Source organism: Rattus rattus, chromosome 6 (assembly GCF_011064425.1).
Source record: "Rattus rattus isolate New Zealand chromosome 6, Rrattus_CSIRO_v1, whole genome shotgun sequence".
NCBI classification, from domain to species: domain Eukaryota; kingdom Metazoa; phylum Chordata; class Mammalia; order Rodentia; family Muridae; genus Rattus; species Rattus rattus.
In genome coordinates, this window is record NC_046159.1 from 118,620,598 (window position 1) to 118,633,107 (window position 12,510).

At 36.1% G+C, this 12,510-nt stretch overlaps 2 pseudogenes; one reads left to right on the forward strand and one right to left on the reverse strand.

Annotated features, from left to right (window-relative positions):
* Positions 1 to 2,186: 2,186 nt before the first annotated feature.
* Positions 2,187 to 2,928, reverse strand: LOC116904436 (annotated as a pseudogene).
* A 7,415-nt stretch (positions 2,929 to 10,343) lies between these two features.
* Positions 10,344 to 10,856, forward strand: LOC116904437 (annotated as a pseudogene).
* Positions 10,857 to 12,510: the final 1,654 nt, after the last annotated feature.

The window sequence follows — 12,510 nt, forward strand, 5'->3', positions numbered from 1 at the left end:
CCCCCATGGATGCAGGAGGAGATGGGGAGATGGGATAGGGTGTTTCTGGAGGCGAAACAGGGAAGGGGGTTAATATTTGAAATGTAGATAAAAAGAATATCCAATAGAAATATATAAATAAAAAGTATAAATATACGTAGCTTTTAGCAAAGAATTTGTAATGCCTCTGTGAATGGGATAGACAGCCTACAAGTCTCTTGCTGTTCTCTTAGCATTTATATTGTGGAACTTATGCAAATGTAACTGAAGCAACAAGATGTAATGCTTAATTGTCAATGAAAAAATTTATGAAGTCATCTGTTTTCATGCCATGAAAGAAAATAGATCACTTCAACTTTTATTATAGTATTTAGCTTATTAGAATTTTCTTATTAATACCTTCTTTCTCTAGGTGGGAACTTTAATCCAATCTATTTAATCATTTTTAAACTTAGACTTCAAGACATTGACTATGATTGTTTGATGCTGATTGTACTTAGCACCAAAATTAGAATGAATATAAAGAGGGTTCTGAGTCAACATTTTCTTTAGTAAATAACCTTGCATGTAATAGGCTGAAAAGCAGGAAATTAAAATCTATTAGCCACAAACAGTGTCACTTGGACATCTTATTCTGAGAAAGTCTATTTTTTTATTATCCATTTTATCTTTTAAGGCGTTGATTTAAAAAAATCCTATAAAATTAAATTCTGTGTTCTGTAAAAGAAAATGTCTACTTAGTACATTTTAAAACACATCTCCCAGTGTGTTTATGTTTCTAAGGACTACTCAGCTGAAGTCATTAAACACATCATCACCATTACCACCGGGATCATTCTCTTATGCTTCAGGGCTGTACAAGTTCATTACTAAACAATTGCTCTACCTATAAGATGGACATAGTTTTAATTGTGTTCCATTCTTTCCAAAGAATCACATCACGTGGGAATCATACAGTTTCCATGTCATTGCAGGATTTTCATTAAATCATGTTTTCTAAGTTAATATCTGTAGGAAATACAGATGATCCTTCACTGAATCAAAGCAGCATTGAAAGATAGCAAGCATCATAATAAGGAGAGGTAACACATATCTGTTCATTTTTTGACTTTTAATACACTTCCGGACATTTCTACTTAGTTCTTTCTATTGATGAACTTCCTCCATTGAACAGCTTTCCACAGAATTTTCCAATTCTCAGGCTGTAGTTTTTATCTATCTATAGTTTTGGTTTTTATGTTAGTCCTGAAGTAATACTTTCAAACTTGTGATTCATCCTTTTTTTCTTGGTTTTAAAACATATTAAGCCAAAATAAACATATCTGTGAACTGTTACACATCTTGATTCTTTTTTTTTAATTATTTTTAGTCTTTTTGTACAGTCTAGTCACTGTCCCATTCCTAGTCTGCCCAACAACAGTTTCTCATCCCATTCCTCCTCCCCTGTCTTCAAGAGGATGTCCCCTCCCCCTTCATCCCACCAGGACTTCTAACTCTCTGAGGCCTCAAGTCTCTACTGGGTTAGGTGCAACTTCTCTCACTGAGGCCAGAACTGGCAGTCCTCTGCTGTACCTATGTTGGGGGCCTCATATCAGCTGGTGTATGCTGCTGGTTGGTGGCTCAGTGTCTGAGAGATCTCAGGGTTCAGATTACTTGAAGCTGCTGGTTTTCCTACGGTGCTGTCCTCATCCTCAGCTTCTCCCAGCCTTTCCCTATTCAACCATAGGTGTTTCCTGCTTCAGTCCATTGGTTAGGAATAAATATCTGCATTTGTCTCAGTCAGCTGGTGGTTGGGCCTCTCAGAGGGCAGCCATGTTAGGCTCCTATCTGTAAGCACACCATAGCATCAATTTTTTTCAACAGATTTTTTATTCAGAAATGTTCAGAAATAGACTGTGTTCTTTCATTTTGGCAGCTCAATTCTAATCATCATTATTGTGATACATAGCTTTGCATTAAGCTATGAACCTAGGCTTAGGAAATGAAACAGCTTAATGTAATCTAGAGCAAAAACCTAAAACTACATCTGCTTTTGTTGACTGCTGCACAGTTTAGTTCTTTCCTTTATTTTTTAAAAATTTTGTAATTATATTCATGTACAGAAAGCTAGTGTACATTTAACCCAGTTTAGTGGTGTCTTCTTTAGCCTTTGCCTTTTGCAGCGTGGCAGTGTGAGCCTCAGACTTAGGACCCAGGAAATAGCCTCCCTAGTGGTGGCAGATGTCATCATATTTGTCATTGTAATTGGTCCTAATAGCTTCCACCAGTTTAACCAGAGCACCCTCGTTTTCCGAGTTACCCTGTGTGAGAGCAACAGTGGTGCACGTCTTCCTGTGGATCAGGCATCCCAGTCTGGCCTTTCCCTTGATGATGTAATAGGGCACCCTATCTTTAGACACAGGGCAGGCAGGAAAACCACCAGCTTAATGGGGTCGACTTCATGGGCATTCACCACCAGCTGAGCCTTCTTGTTCACCACCAAGGTGGTGACTATATTGACCCCTGCTTGGAGGACAGGTGGTCTCTCAGTTGGGACGTCCCCTTTGTCCACAGCTTTCTTCTCAGCATGAGCCAGCAGCCATTGCTTCTTCTCTTGTTTTGTCCCTGGCCTGTACTTGTGGGCGAGCTTAAGCAGCTGAGTAGCTGTTTGCCTGTCCGCCGAGGCCTGGGTGAACTGGTTAATGGAAGAAGGTACTGTAAGCCACTTATAGAGGATGTCTCTTTGCCGCTGCAGCCTGACATAGTGGGACCACTTGACGAAGAATGTTAGATCTCTTTTGGGCTGGATGTCCTGCCCAATGCCAAAGTTCCTGGGCCTTTCCTCAAACAAAAGATTGACCATTTTTTTGGCATCCCGTTTCTTGATGATGGAAGGGGCTGGGCCACATTCTTCCCTTTGGCCTTTTTCCTTGGGGGCACCTTGCTCTGGAAGAGAGCTCTTCTTTTCATCAAGAAAATCAAAGCAAGTAGCTTGGCCCCAGAATAAAGTTTCATAAAGTAAATACAATATTCAAAAAAATTTAAATAAGAGCAATAGGAAGGAGTTTAGATGCTAAAAGTAGAACCGTGGGACAGGTATATTTTTTCTTGATGAAATGGCTCTTGACTGCTTCCTACTGACTTGATTCCATCTGCATCACTGCTTTCCGTCTCTTAAATTGCAGAGCTATGGGAAAATGTAATAAAATAAAAGCTTTCAGCTGTCCCTAGAGAATACAGTGATCCATCGCTATACTTTAACTTTATATTATTCTTATTATTTAATTCATAAAACAAATAGATGAGGGAAAGAAAAGGTCAGCTTTATGTAATATCACTGGAGAAGAAGCAGTGCATATATAAAGAACACTTTCTTGCATTAAGCTTTAGATTTTAGATTTTAACTTTGGATTAACCCATTTTAAGAGGACTAATCATTTATGTGGATTGTGTAAATATTGGGGCATTTTCATGGTAATTAAATATTCTTTTAAATTTTTTCTTATACCTCTTTTCTTTCAACATCAAAGTACTTTATATTGATATTAAAAAGGAGAAACTGAGATAGTTTTAGCCCTTCTATGTCACATGGTTATAAAGTGATATACCATAATGAAAATTTGAAATTAAACACGATGACGAATTTACAAATAATTATGCATAGATCTAAATCAGACAAAGCAACAGAATCAAAGTTGTGTTGTTGGTCATGCAGTGAATGTTACCATATTTTAAAAGATTTCTATAAGCAAACAGACACACAGATATTTTGGTTAATGAAAGAAAAATCCAGCAGCTTCACTGTGATATTTGAACCATGGAGTCTATAAAAATTATAAAAAGAACCGGTTAAATAAATCTATTTAGCTATTCAGGAATGGCACACTACAAAAACATGCAATTAATGATAAAATATAATTTTTATAGAAAATATTTGCCTACTTGTGGGACTTTTCAACTAGGGAGGAAGTTTCCAACCCAGTAGGAAAATCTTCCATTGTGTTGCCTCCTTGAGTCTTGATGTGAGGTGTTTGCCTGGTCTTATTGTAGTTTATTATGCCATGGTTGGTGGGCGTTCTGTTCTTTTGCGAGGGGAGGCAGAGATAGGGTGTATCTGGGGAAGAGGATAAGTAGGGAAGATGAGAAGATAGGGGTAGAAAACTATGGTTTAGATATAGTATGTGAGAGAAAGACAGAGACAGAGAGACAGAGAGAGACAGAGAGAAGACAGATTTGATGGCCAAAATCAGACAAAAAAAGATCACTGTATTTTTATTTTAAATTAAAAGTAGCAATGAACAAATTCTTAAGACTCTAGATACAATAAATATTTGTCTAAGTATTCATATTTTATCACTAAACATCAAATTAATAACTGCTAATTTGTATCACTACATTTTTGATTTCTCAAGTGTTCCTGTTTCAGTGATAAATCGATTGACATTTTAAATATAGTTTTTCTGAATTTTGTCATAACAATTAAAATGTAGGAAAAACAATTTTACTTGATTTCTTTATAATTAACCCTTGTCTAGAACAGCATGAACATATTACTATTTAGTATATTGTATGTAATTAAAAGTACATTTAAAGGAAAACAGTCATGTTTTACACATATTTTGGATTTATTAGTTATAATACATTGCATGTATATTCAATGTAAATATCAAAATATTTTATAAAATTAATTTAACTTTTCTTCCTAGCCAATATTTCCAAGTTGAGATATTCATACAAATATTTTGTGCAGCTCTTTTGATTTTAGCATACTGTTTTATATTTCTTAACATCTCTGTTTCTGCCATTGTACCAATGCAGAAGGCATTCTAAATTGCCAGAACCTCTGCCTCTAACATCTTCTAAATTGGCGTGATAAAACATCCATGGAATGCTCTTCAGCTATGAAATGGTTAATAATTTTTGCCTTAATGGTCTGCCATCCTCTACCACATTACAAAGTCTGCCCTCAGATGATACCTCATGGTGGACTTCCCAGAGAACCGTCTTTAGGGATTTACCACTGATTCTTCTCTTCCCACTGCATCTCTGCCAATGTGCTCCCACGAACCCATACATACCCAGCATTTGATTAAAGACTGTCTCTATATGGGGGCATAATTAATGTTTGACTTTTCTATACACATCTAATTCTCTGCTGTTGATCCATTACAAAAGGTAAATAAATGTTCATCTTGGTTAACAAATGGGTCATCTCATTACTTGCAGTATTATTTCTTTTCTTATCTATGTGATAGTGATATCTTGTAATAGTTTTAATAATACTTTAATATAATTTTAGAAATACAAACCAATTTATAAAAGTATCCATGTCCTACTTTCTCCTGTTGTTTCCATAAAAAGATGAATATTTCCCCTTTGTCTGTGTACTATATTTTCTGCTTATTAGTTTATACCTGGTAAGCTAGGGACTGAAATCTCAGGGTTTGTATACACTTGCAAATTTATAATTGATGTTATCTTTTCTATTAATCAGTGGGCATTTTGAGTAAATATTCTTGTTGACATGGTCATAAAAATGGATTCCTTTTGTTCAGATAGAGATATATTGGGCCATGGTGGCAAGCAACAATAAAATAACATACTTTGTGTTGGACCAGGCAGATGTTTCTCTGTCTACTACCTACTTAATGATCACATTAATTCACCCTGCTCTTTTTTACTTTGTTCTTTTGAATTTTCAGATAATAATCTCTCTTTCTTGTCATTGAAGCTATCAGTACTGTTCAGGAAAAGCCATCATTTAAAAACTAGAAAAACAAATTACACCATAAAGATATAGTCACCAATTAAGTCCAGAAATCACCAAGCAGATCATCCTTGTGTGGTATGGTAGGATGTGATGACAACATGGAACTACAGCAGATCCAGGGATCTCTGTAACACAGTGAGTCAGAATTACTTCCGTGTGTATTTATCTGTGCATATTGTAAGTTTTCCATAATTGAAAAGTATGTGCACAGCATGCTATGTTACAATCTAGAACTTACTGCTGTCACTCACCTTTGTACACATGGTGGACATTCCATAAGAGTAAATTGTACACTGAGAAAGTCACATTATTTATATAAGTACTTGTCTGAAATGGAGACTCTCATAGCCAATATTGTATTTTTGCACAATCTGTAATAAAAATGTCTTTCCATAGCAAAGTCTGAATGAATCTATTCACCCTTCACCAACACCTACCCCACTGCTGTAATGACCACCCTACAGCAATCATTATTATGAATTTTAATAAAAACTCCTTATAATCAATTACTTAATGCATGATTAGCCATTTGAATTATATTTTATTTTTACCGTAGTATTGTTTTGTTACAAATTATCACCACAAATTGAGCAGCTTGAAAGGATGCTCATTTTTAGTTTGTACCGAATGCAAAAGCAGAATGATGTGACCAGACTCTATGCTGAATATCTGACAAGATATCATGTGGCAGCTATTACTATATTTCTCACTTGATTGTTTGGTTCATATTTCTCAGTCAGTGGTTACTCATATAACTCATTCTTCCCTCATATTTTCCACAGAGTCTCTTCATGTTCAAATAAGCATTCTTTCATGCTGAACTTCTCGCTAATTTCTCCATCTTGCCATTTCCCACAGCTTTTTCTTAGTCTTTTAAGGACTGGGATAATTACACTGAGGTATGTTGTTAGTCACTTTTCTTGCTGTTGCAGCAGAACACTTGAAAAGGCAACTCAAGGAACACGGGTTTATGCAGTACACACACTGTTTGAAATTATTGTCTATCTTGGTATGAAAGTTACACATCAGGGGAAAGATGTTGATGCCAAATGCATCAACAGTGACAAACCAAGAAGAATGCTGGCACTCACTTTGCTTCCTTTTTATATATAGCCTAGAATTATCAAACCACTTAATCTAAAACTATGTTTAGGTTGGGTCTTTGTACCTCAATTAACCCAACCTAGACATTTCAATTTAGACATGTTCTCCAAAGTAATTCTATCGTCTGTAGTTGTGATAATCTATAAAAATCATCACAAGTTCACACCTTTTTAACTTGACACTCAAACACGCTACTTACACTTTTATGAAATATTGTCTATAAACATTATCTGGTGGGAATAAGTAAGAATTCTTCTTTTGACTCATGTGGTGAGCAAGTTTAGTCATATAGTTATACACGTTTCCAGTGTGATTGGAATGAATATTGGAGTTCACAAATAGCCTTTCTTCACCCAAAATCAAAATTTAGAAAAAAAAAATAGTCATCAATAAAGAATACAAGTAAACTAACATTTTTGTCTCAAAATTGAAATATCTTAGACACAGTACTTAGCTTTGTCTTAATAATCTTTTCCTTGGAATTTTATCTTATAAGATTAAATATAGAAGTAAGTCTTAACTGTTTGATGGATATCTATATTAACTATTGTTTTGAATATCAGAATTGGAAAACACAATTATGGTGTCAAATTATTAAATGTCAATGGATATCTCAAACCTCACTTTCTCAAGTTAGACTCCTGATAAACTCTGTTCTTCTCCTAAAAGTATGATGTAGCTTGATACTTTTTCAGCATCTTGGTTAATTCCATGTCTATATGAATGCCACCCCCTCTTCTCCAAAGCTAATATTGGAGCACTAACAATGCTTTTAGACTCAATTAAAAAATCTTTAGCCTCATATTTTCTATGTATTAACCTCGTGTCCACTCAGGTCTGAGCGTCCCGTATTATCTTAATTATTGTGGTTGGTTTCCAATAAGTTCTGCCAGTCAACTGTTACCCATTGCAGAATATTTTTAAACATAGAAAGAAAAATGAATACATTTAGTTATTGAAAGTTAAATTCATGTCATTTGTTTTATTGCAACATTGCAATGGGTAAGTTATTTCTATTGGAGTAAAATAATTACTTTTATTAAGCCATTGTTATCCTTTTTGGTGTCTGACTTTTCTCTATTTCCCATGTGATATTCATCTGGTAGTACACTATATACACTTATAATATTTTCCTTTTTTTCTTCTTTATCAAATGGTAACTGTATGGTAGTTATTTTTCTACTCAATTTTGCTATGATTTAATTTTTGCTACTCAGGGTGCTGGAGTATTGTAAGTATATCTTTATTTGGTTTAATTTCACATTATTTTAAAGGGATACCACTTAGGAAGAATATCTGAGAACTCTGATTTCTTTGTTCTAACATTGCTCTCCAAGAACAGATCTTACTAAAGCAATTCATCTAGGGCATTAAGCTGGAGAATGTTTCTTGATCTTACCGTGTTATACACTCAGACTACTCAAAGTTTTAATGCATAAAACATAAATACAAAATTAATTATTATTATTTTTTGCTTAGAGCCCTTTTAGAGAAAATCCTGTGGGAGAGTAAAACATTTTATCATTGTATTGATGTATTCATTTGTTCAATGAATTACTTTTATTTTATTCATTTTATTTTTCAAGTTGTCTTTTTTTCTAATAAAACTCTCAGGTACTGGTATTCAAATCCCTCCAAATTTCCCTCTCCTAAAATGCAAACCAACTGACCATGTATTCGCTCCAAATTCCCCCAAAATATGCCTTCCTTCTTCACTTCAGTTTCCCTAACTAACTGCATTTGTAGAGATTCTTAACATCATTATGACTAGAAGAACATGATTTAAGACAACTGATCACTCTTTTGCAATGATGTCATAGCTATAATTTTCTGGGTAATGGTAGTTAGGCATATAAGTGACATTATTTGAGCTTCATTCAGATACCATATATTTGGAACAGCCTGTCCTTTATGTGTGCTGTTTAATGGCTTCTAATTCCTACCACACTAATTTGGGACCAGTCCATTTTCCAGTTTCATGACTTTTGGTTTTGTTTCATGACCCATTTCATTTAGCCAAGACTGTCTCTCTGATCATTAGATTGGAAATATCCACTGGAGTCTAGGAGAGTCATCAGTGTTATGTACATAAGGCCATTATCACTACTCCCCATGAATCTATTAGAATGCAAACTTCAGCAATAAGAAGTAGTGTCCTCTGTGCCTCTCCTTTGTCCTTGTCCAGCTGTTGACATGTTCCCTCCCGTGCAGATGTGTGCTTGCATCTTTAACTATGATAATATTGTAATTGTAGTCAGTTTGATCTGCCTGGGGGGGGTGGGCTTTCTCAGCTCTTCTATCTTGTAGCTCTTAGAAGGGATGTTGTAAATGTTTTCTTGGATATGGGTACTCAGCTGTCTATTATTCACAGACCTGGTGAAGCTATGAGTCTGTCTTTGTATTTAACGCCATCTGTTTGTGATTTTTACTGGCATATGCTGAAACCAACATATGTAACAAATTAAAATATGGATTATTGATGTCTGGGTAAAATATTAAATCCTAGATGGAATGTTAAGGTCTAGGTTACTGCTACCCTGGCTTGCCTGCCAGTTCATGGTATTACTAATAGTATAAGGAAACTTTCTCATATGTTGTTTCTGCTGTGATCAGGAAACTTTCTTATACCCAAGTCGATTACATATTCTGTTGTGTTCTGTGCCCCTGGAAACAAATCACAATAGAAGACAATAGAACTCTTTTGTATAGCCACTCACAATAGGCTTGGACCCAAACCAACCACCCAGTAACTTCCATCTGTGAATTTCTTTTATAAGCTACATCTGGGATAGACCCCAATATAATAGAGATTCCTGCACCAATATAAGAAGACTTCCATTATGCATAGGGGTAAGGAAAGTTTAAGTTTGCAAGATCTCTCTTCTTGGGGGCAAAGAGACATGTACATTAGTAATTGACATCCTTCTTGGAGAGTTGAAGGTTGGACAAGTTCTATATGGGTTGACAAATTAAGACATCCATGTTAGACAAGGCAAGTCCCCTAACACAGTTAAATATCCCAAACAATGGGATTAGGAATAGTGTAAAACAAAGACATGTTCCTAAGGAAATTTTTCTATCACTAACTCCTGATTGGTGGAATATCTGACACAGATGTTTGTGGATTTTAGGCTTAAAAACTCTGTAGGTTCTTAACTCAAGGTCATGGTTCCAGTCCCAAACCTGTATCTTGGCCCAGATTAATCAGTCCCGGGGCATATACTCAATAAACTATCCTTGATTGACTGAGATTGGTGTTCCTATGGTTTGGGACCCCAACACAATGAATAAAAAACTTAGTTATTGCTTAAATACAGACTTTGATCAGAAGTAAGAAGACAAAAATACCACTACACACCCCCAAATATATCATAAAATCAACATGATTTTTTAAAAACTCTTTAAGGAATGTCCAAAGATAACTCATATTGAACAAACCATTTTACACAAAGGAGCTCTATCTCTGTGTTTTTGAATTGTGACATCTGGCTTTGGGCAACTGTGACACAAGATGGCATACACCATGGGTGCAGGAGTAAAAGTCCCTTGAAATTTTCTATTGTTGGAAGAGCTGGCAGAAGGCCAGAGAGGAGCTGCTTATGGCACAGTATGCTGGGATCTAGAGGACCAGGAAGACATGTGACTTACAAGAGAGGTAGGGATGATAATTAAGCCTTCAAAAAGAATTTATGAAAACTGAAATACAGCCTTTACACAGAATGTAGCACTAAAAATGTGGAAGAAGCTCATTTATAAGATCTGTAACAAAAGTTAATAGAACAGTATGAGTAGTTCAAATGGAGTGGTAGATCCAAGAGCCACAGCAGTGCTAGCAAAGTGACGGAATTCCCACAGCATCAAAGTTGTCTTGCAAGAACTTCAACACTTGATGTCAAAAGAGAACATGAAGCTGTCATAGCCACCACAGACGGAAAGTGTTAAGGCAATTAGTCATCAAGGCCCTGTTTCTTCTCCTCATCCAACTTACATTTACATTTTTCACAGTAGTGAATTTTCTAGATAAATCTATAGACCTCAAAGTACTGGAGAAGAAGTCCCTTTCAGACTTCTTCCTGAGACACTCTTCTGATATTAACTTAATGTCCTTTTGAAAGTTGTACTTTGTAACATAATCGTTGAACATAACTACCGCTTATCTTGTTGAATTTTGGGAATCAAGAAGGTATATGTGAATTGGTTTCTTTTAGGAGAGGTAGGTTCAACTAACTAACTGTGAACAAAGAGTTCATAAAATCACTTGCTGCTGGCCAATGGCCTAGATCTTTCTCTGCCTTTGCCCACCTTGCTGTCTGCTACAGCTACACCGTGGCTCTTAGAACAGATGGGAAGGCTTCAGGTAGCAACCATGGTACCTACCACTGCTGGGCTTGGGGTCATATTGGGTGCATCCCTGCTTTCTTAGGTTTTAAGTGATGCCCCATCAAAGCCATTGTCCCCTTTCCTCCACTGTAAGCCTTGTCCAAAGCTTAGACTGGAACCCTCCCCTCCCTCTGAAATTGGTTGTGAGTAAGGAATTCAGGACCTCTTATCTCCCCACCTTTATCATGGTGTGCTGGTTCCTCCTCCTCAACTTCATTGTTGTTCATCACCATCCAACATTTGCTGTGGCCAGAAGCCATCAGATGAGGTTGGAAGAACCTGGCCTTCTCATAACTCTGAATCACACTTGTTTACTTGCCACCAGTCTGGGAAGGGAGTGTTGGGTTCTCTGTGCTGACACTACCATCAGCCCATGAGCTTTAAGCTCAGATCTGCAGGTGAGCAGAGGAGGAATGGGACTATCCAGACTGCTCAGCATTCAGGGTACTTGATGGTTATGCCTAGAGAAAGGCCATGCAGAAAGTCCTAAGTGCATATGGTTCTGAGTTGGCTTCTTTTCCCATAACCCTTTTGCTTTTATACAGTAAAGGGTTCTGACCAGAGCTTTTGTGTCACCCTGGCTGCCCATTGGGTTTGATGTGGAGCTTAGGTGGAACATGAGTCCCTGACGTTGTGGACTCAGGTTTCAGAGGTGCTCCTCAGACCCTCAGCAGGAGGAGCTCTGAGTTACCTCATTTGCAGATTGGTGGGCCTGATCTCCTGGCTCATTGCCACCAGGTTTCCTACACTGTTCAATACCACTAAATATTGAAATGGGGATGCATACAGAAATAAACACGATTCATTTTGTTGCCATCAAAAAGTGCATCTGACAAACAACTTTGGAGAGGTAGAAGGGAATTTACTTAGACTTTATTTATACTTTATATGTTTTATACATTTAATCAGAAAGCTATAACTTAAATAATTACATAGTAATGATAAATCCAGAGGTTTCACTTCCCACCTTTTGAATTTTTGTACATCATTTTATACTTCAGAGTTATTTCAATGGGATCAAATGTGCAATATTTTCAGTCTTATTTCTCAGTATCCTGAAAATATTAACATCAAATACCAAATCTCGAATGGTTATTTTGCAGTATGCAATCATTTGTGGTTTTCCTTCTTTGAGGATTTGATTTGATTTGATTATAATATAATATAATAGATTAAGAAACACTTTAAACATAAAGTGGATTATGAATTATTAGAAACAAAACTTATGTGATGAGAAATATATTTACCTTAGCATACTTTTCTCCAAGTTTGACAAAGAGACACATTTTTAATATTCA